A 7451-nucleotide genomic window follows, 5' to 3' on the forward strand; every position below is an offset into this window, starting at 1 on the left:
TGTAGTATACATATTTTTTTCTTCTTATTTTTATCGATAAAGCAATATAATTTGACGTAAATACTCGATCTTCTATCATCATAAACTAGTCAATGCCCATGTTTGCAGATGATATGTCATTAATTCCCTCCAACTGTACAAAAATCTTGAGTCTTAAGGCTCAAGGTTTTTCTTAGTTCTGCAGAGATAGATACCATTCCAATATCATTGTCAAACGCCTCTGTCTTAAATAGAGTTGAATAAATCTTTGTGTTGGACATTTTCTATTCCTAAAGTTATATTTAATATAATACAATCTCTTTTTATTTAACTATTTAATATTCAAAGTCCACTGACTATTAATTTGAGTTCGTGCCGAATAGGTAAAATATAAAGTGATTTCTATCAAGAAATTTTTCGCTCTAATGATTTTAATTTAATACGAACTTGCACATACATGTCTACGAACAAATTTGTCAAATATGTAAAAAGAAAGAAAGATTAGTACCACAACTGTTCCATTGTTAGCTCAGATTGTCTAACATCAAAGACTAAATCAAGTGCCTATATATTGCATATCTGTCATTCTTTCCAGCTGTATACTGTCCAAAAAACTAGTGTCACGGTTTTTCTTTTTTCTGCAGGCATTGATACCACCCTATCATCATTGTCAAACCTTCTGTCATAAGTAACTTGGAATAAAATTGTTGCGTTGGATATAATAAGATATCGAATTTAAATTATTTCTTCTTTTCTTTTTCTATTATATATAAATAGTTATGGTATTCTACCTACCGTAGTAAAGCGTTATATGTAACAATTTTAAATTATAACGAACTTGTGTGTCTATGCACAAATTCGTGAGAAAAAAGGAACCAAGGTTAGTACCACAACTGTGTAACACCCCAAATTTTTTATAATATTTGTATTTTTGATTGAGCATTTTTTATAACGAGGAAATATTTTACTTTGCACTTCCTAAATGTGAAATGGTCAGTATATGAAAATTTCTTACTTTAGGCTGTGTTAATATTGGCAAGGAAGTTCCATGGTGTTGCTATATGTAACACTTAATATTATTTTGACGAGTTTTTATTAAATATAGTATATAATTAAGTTTTGGGTTTCCAACCTTTTGTATTTATCTAAGAATATTTAGTAGTTGAGGAACCATTTTATTTCATATCTATCCATAAGCTCCCTATTCTTCTACTCTTTAGAAACAAAGAAGAATAACTATCTACCTCTCTATCTTTCTATCTCTATCTTTCTATCTCTATCTTTCTACTCTATCTCTCTATCTCTATCTCTCTCTATCTCTCTCCTCCGTAAGAACAAGAAGCTGAAGGTTCATCAAAAAAAAAAACATGGATTTCTACTAAATCAACGCACAAAATTCGTTTTTGGTGAAGATCAAGTTGCTCCTCTTGGTAAGTTTCTAAACCCGTTTTTATACTAGACATCTACTAGTATTTTCTATATATCTTTTTGTACAGAGCTCCGATTTAAGTCATCTAGGACTTTCTGGAAAGGTATTTCATAAATCTACAACTCTTATGAAGGAATTAAAATCTATTTTTGTTGTTATATACCTGAAAAAGAGTCATAACGTACAGGGCAGGTGCTGACCAGATTTCCAGTTTAAGAAATATTCCATGTACTGCTATTAGTAATTTTAGCATAACTTTTTGTTCAAAATTGATATGGTGGTGATTCAAGATGCTCTGAAACGGTAAGACATAGATCTACAACTTTTGTGAAGACTATAAAGTCTAGTTTGTCCTTATAAATCTTCAAAACTGAGTCACAACTCGGAATGGTAATACTGTCCAGAATTTCTGTTTCAAAAGTTTTTGGGTAATTTTTACCAATATCATGTTTAGTTTGACTTGTTAAATCATTGAACTTATTTGGATATTTGATTATGTATTTAAGGTATATAAATCCTTGAAAAAAATCAAAAGGGAAGTGTTTGAGGAAGTGGACAGATTTGGTTTGTTTATGGCGTAGACGATTCGAACGTCCCCAAGTTGTGATTGAACTGTTTTGTGGTAAAATATCAAGGTTTGTGTATAAACTTGTACTCTTTTTGGTTTGCTGGAAATATGTTGAAATAACTTGATATTTTGTTTTTATTGTCTTCAATTTATATTGTTATATTCGTATTATATTAAGTCTTGTCAGAAATTTGCTAAATCGCCCATTCGTACGGATAGTTTGATCATTTTGCATTCTTGTTGGGACTTTGTCCTTCTTGTGGCAGTGACTTGGTCACTCATCTTGGCATGCCTCTTGATTCGGATCTTTTGCCATCTTGACTTTGGATTTGTAGTTCGTCTTGAATTATGGAACTTGTCCGTGTTAAGTACGAACTAGGAAGCCATTTTTAATATGGTTCTTGATTCTCTTGTCTATTGGGTTTTGACCCTACTTGATTTGGGGCTTCGGTCCATCTCGATATATGATTATGCTTAGTGTGATGGCACGACGTACATACTAGGCGAAAAATGGATATTTGGTATACTTCCTTAAATTGATAGTATACACTTTCTAGACTCTTGAACAGTGTTATTGATATTTGGAATCACTTCAAAGTTTGATATTGATATGTTTGATATACTTGTTCATTTGTTTTAAATTATGTTAAATTGAGTTAACTATGACTGAAAAAAAGGGAATTGGAGAATTTAATGACTCCAAGCCTAAAGTTTATGCACCACTAAGTTTTATGCTTAGCGATAGTTGTTTTCTATCGTAGGAAATGTTCGGGATGAAATCTGAAGATGGCCAGGGTGAATTAGTCTTTTGGAAGAACTTATGAAGATCACATTTGCATATGCACCTTGGTTTTGCATAGTTTTGGGACGTATACATGATGTACAGGATATACAGAATATATATATATATGTCACACTTATGTTATTTGGAGGCTTGTTGGTTTTTAAAGACCAAAAAAATCTTGTAACTTGAATTTGTAACCTACTTTATTGTATTAGGGTATTTTAACGACTCAGGTCTTGTAATATGCTGAATTTACACTTTGTCTTGTAAATATGTAGAAAAGGAGAAAACTAGTTTCCCTTTCTTTATACCCGATAGTTTAAAATTTATGTATAATACAAACTTGCAGTGATTTTGAATGAGTGTATAAATTTGTTAGAAAGTTGTTTTAATCTCTTGATTGCTCAAGAAGGGTTATATCACCCTGTGTTAATATTTTGACATTGTATTTTATTTTAAATAAAATTATGGTGTATGTTAAAAAAAATATATTGCACTTTGAACCTTTTCGCATGGGCCTATTTCCGTTACTAAATTACTTTGGATATTTTTATTAATATCTCTTTTAATATTTTGTAAGTAGGGAATTAGATTTGTTTCTTAAGTAGTAGCCTCCCAAAGGGGTTTGCTACAAATTGCGTTACTATTTCTGTAGCGAAAATTTACTTTAATTTAAGTAGGGAAGCCTGATAGGTAGGAGCATCTGAAATAGCAAAATTTGGGTCATTTGATGAAGATCAATAAAATTATTCTACAGTAACAACAACAACAACCCAGGTAATTTTACAAGTGGGGTCTGAGGAAGGTAGGATGTACGCAACCTTAACCTCACCTTGGAGGGCAGAGAGACTATTTCTGATAGACCATCGGCTAAAGAAGGAGAAAGAAGCCCTGATAGCAAGTAACACTACTAGAAATCCGCTAAATACTGACCAGAAAAACCGACCAACTTTGGTCGGTTATGGCCAATTACCGATCAAAACGTCCACATATGCTTGGACGGTATTTGATAGTTGGAATGTATTACCGACCAATGATGGTCGGAAATTACCGACCAACGTTGGTCGGTAACTTAAAACGACCATCTGAAGAATTTAAATGATTTACCGACCAATTTTGGTCGGAAACATATTTTATTAATTTAATTTAATCGACCAAAGTTGGTCAGTGTATTTAATTTATGTTTTTTATTTGTTATTAAAATTAATAAAAACCGACCAACTTTGGTCGGTAACTGAAAATGTTTATTTTTTAAAATAATTAAAATTAAACATTACCGACCAACTTTGGTCGGTAGCCTCAATGGTGCAGGAAACATACCGACCAAAGTTGGTCGGTAATGTTGAATTCTAAGTATTCATTGTTCATTAATCGACCAATTTTGGTCAGTAATATGCAATTAATTTTTTTGAAAGACCAACCAACTTTGGTCAGTTATATGCAATTATTATTTTTTATTAAAAACCAACCAACTTTGGTTGATTTTTTGGGGTTTAATTTTAACATAAAATACCTGTTTTGGTAGCTACACTACCTGCCAGCATATCAATACCCCCAAGAACAACACAACAATAACACAACAACTACAATAACAACAACAACAACAACAACACAACAACAACAACAACTAAACATTCAATAAATACTTTAAAACTAACAATTTAAAGTTCAGTTGAACATAACAATCCAAAATCAAGTTAAAACTAATTACAACAAGTTCAAAACTGGTTCTATTTGTCTAGTTCAAAGTACATAAAAGGGGTGTTTTGTACAACATTATTATCACTGCATGATAAACTTTCATCTACAAGATGGTATAGAGAACGGTCTTGTGGAGGACGGGAAGAATGATCACTGGGAGGATGGGAGGAACGATCATGAGCAGGACGAGAGGAACGATCACGTGGAGGTCGACCCTCTGGCGATGACTCACAAGACCGGGGCAACGGAAAAGCTCTAGTAGATTGGAAAGTTCTGTTCTGAACTTGCATGCCAAGGAATTGAGCATCTCTAACCCTTTCTCTTTCCTTGGCCGCTTCTAGCTCGAATGTGAGCTTTGTCACCGTCTCCTGCATAGCGAAGAGGCTATCCCCATTAAGTTGCTCACCTTGCGAGGAAGTCCCTATTCCTTGCATTTCACACTTATAGCAATGGAATATTTTAGTAGGAAGCCCGTATGCCTTCCCCATTTTGGATCGCTAACAGACTCCAACCATATTCTTCAAGCATCCTCGTCCGAAGGTTGGGTTGGCTCGACTGATTCACCAATTGGATGACTACGAATGAATTCTTCCACGTTACTTTGGTAGAGTCCCTATATTATTTTAAATTAAATCATTATTTCAAAATTCTTATAAAAGTAAATTATGATACTCAAAGAAAATTGAAAGCTTACATATGCAGTCGAGGCCCGGTCCTCGACCCAACTTTCTTGATCCCTCTCTTTCTTCTTCTTTACAATATGCATCTCCTTGAATAGCTCATCATGGCTCATTGGACGCCCCAACTTCTTTTCTTGAAAACAAATTAATTTAGTTAATAAACAGAATAGATATACTTAGAAAAGTAAAATAATTTAAGCAATTACGTACCAATCTTCTTTTAATTATCCCTAGGCTGATCGCACCTCCAATGTGCGAGGAGCCTCCCTTCTCGGGTGCACTAGCTTTCTTTCTTTTTTCGCTCTTCTCTAAGAACTTTTCGGTAAGCCATTGCCTTTGCAAATCATCCCATAAATTTTAAAGTAACTAGCTAGGCTTCTTGTTCTTCTTTCTAGCATCGGAGAAAGCATCCGCCAATCTCTTGCGAGCTTTATGATGAAAATTTGCAGCCACTTCCGCGCTATAGTAGTCTTCCTATACACACTTGTTCTGTATTTCAAAAGTTAAATATTATATGAAAAAATCATAAATATAAATTATTAAACTGCTTAAAAGAACATTTATACTTTAAATTGATTGAAAATTTGCTCCTTCAGCAAGAATGGAAAATCAGTCCAAGTCGCATAAGGGCCATCATAAAGCTTTCTGATGACATTGGTGATTATCCTCTTAGTCTTATTACTCGGCTTGAACCTTCAATTTAATAATAAAAATACATTAATATCTTAGTAAAAATATTACAAAACAATAGACGCAAAAATAACAAATAACTCTTACCCATCACCCTCAGGGACTATGATGATCCTGCCATATTGATCATAATGCACTTCTTCGTCATCATTGTCCGAAGCATGTGTATTAGAGGCATGTGTAGACAGTGTAGGGGGTCAGAGCTACTGCCTCGCAGGCGAAGACCTGAAATAGATGCAGTCTATAATAAAGATAGTTGCGACCCCTGTGGCTGCGACATAGCTGGATGCGCCCCAAGAGGTTGTGATACTGATGGTTGTGACCCGAGTGGCTGTGACATGGATGGATGCGATCCATGTGGCTGTGATATGTAGGTATGTGATATGGATGGTTGCGATGCAGATAGTTGCAATCCACGTGGCCGTGAGGCAGCTAGACTGTATGTGGGACGTATAGTCCTATGGCCCTGTGATGAAAGACCTGGTGTCTGGATGAAGGTGTAGGGCTCGTGATATTGTGGCAACTTAGTATAGCCGTGTGGTGGAGGATAAGACATAGTCATCTTTGAAGAGGTCGGAAAAGAGGGAATATTATTATCTACCCTCCTCTTTCCCTTCCTAGCCTTTTCTCGACCCTGAGAACTAGTAGGGTCATTGTTACTTTGACCCTTAACTGCCATCTGCATAATATAATACATATTTAGATTGAAACACATAAGAAACTAGCTGTAAAACGAGAGTGCTTTAAACTCACCGACATATTGTTCCTCGTCCGAGAATTCTTCGTCCTATTTGAGCTTCATCAGTCGATTCTTCGTCCTTATTTTCTATAATTGTTACTTCATTTATATCAACTTCTTCCAATATGCGTTCAGGATATTCCAAATCATTTTCTAACTGATCGTCCACTATTTGGTGAACACTGGAGATATCGTTTTGATATGCAACATCTAATACATTCTCGACTTCCACCCTACCTACAGGCTAAGTTTTTATTATAACCCAACAATCAGACTTATTCCGCCGCAATGGATAAAGAACATAATACACTTGCCTAACGTTATGTGCAATTATGAAAGGATCATAGCGATCATACTCTCTCATATGATTAACCTCAATTATGTTGTATTGGTGGTGTACTCTTGTACCTCTTGTTGGATTTGGGTCAAACCACTTGCATCTAAAGAGTATCAATTTCTTATATGGCCAACCTGTATATTCTAGTTCTATTATTTCTTTGACCACACCATAATAATCGATATCTCCAACTTGGTTGCCATCACCACCTTGAACCCACACCCCGTTGTTGTTGCTATTTTTATTTTTAGAGCAATCCTCCGTATGGAACTTATAACCATTCACTATGTACTTAGACATTGTTGTAACCTAAAGCCCATGTCCCCAAGATATATCTTTCAAAAATTGATTTACACCATTATTTGGATTATTTACCTACATAGTGTCAAAAATTCATAAGTTAGCATAACTTACAAATATTATTTACCTACATAGTGTTAGAACATTATCAGGACAAACTTACAAACTATTTGAACCATATATCAAATCTCTATATACAGCATCATGGCCAAATTGACCCACGAAGTGACTGTGACACATCAAA

The 7451-nt window shown here is 34.6% G+C and overlaps 2 long non-coding RNA genes across 3 annotated transcripts; one reads left to right on the forward strand and one right to left on the reverse strand.

Moving 5' to 3' along the window:
* The first annotated feature begins 1145 nt into the window (after window positions 1-1145).
* Window positions 1146-3122, forward strand: LOC104223839 (uncharacterized). 2 transcript variants are annotated; one of them, XR_710228.2, is made up of 3 exons: window positions 1146-1409; window positions 1915-2043; window positions 2738-3122. It is a non-coding gene; the product is annotated as an uncharacterized lncRNA (long non-coding RNA). The 2 variants fall into 2 exon arrangements; XR_011404385.1 differs by lacking the exon at window positions 1915-2043 and having other exon boundaries at window positions 1244-1409.
* Window positions 3123-4990: 1868 nt separating this feature from the next.
* Window positions 4991-5463, reverse strand: LOC138884186 (uncharacterized). The gene is made up of 3 exons (XR_011404355.1): window positions 5352-5463; window positions 5156-5274; window positions 4991-5074 (listed from the first exon to the last, which is right to left on the reverse strand). It is a non-coding gene; the product is annotated as an uncharacterized lncRNA (long non-coding RNA).
* Window positions 5464-7451: the final 1988 nt, after the last annotated feature.

This window comes from Nicotiana sylvestris, chromosome 12 (genome assembly GCF_000393655.2).
Source record: "Nicotiana sylvestris chromosome 12, ASM39365v2, whole genome shotgun sequence".
Classification (NCBI taxonomy): Eukaryota; Viridiplantae; Streptophyta; class Magnoliopsida; order Solanales; family Solanaceae; genus Nicotiana; species Nicotiana sylvestris.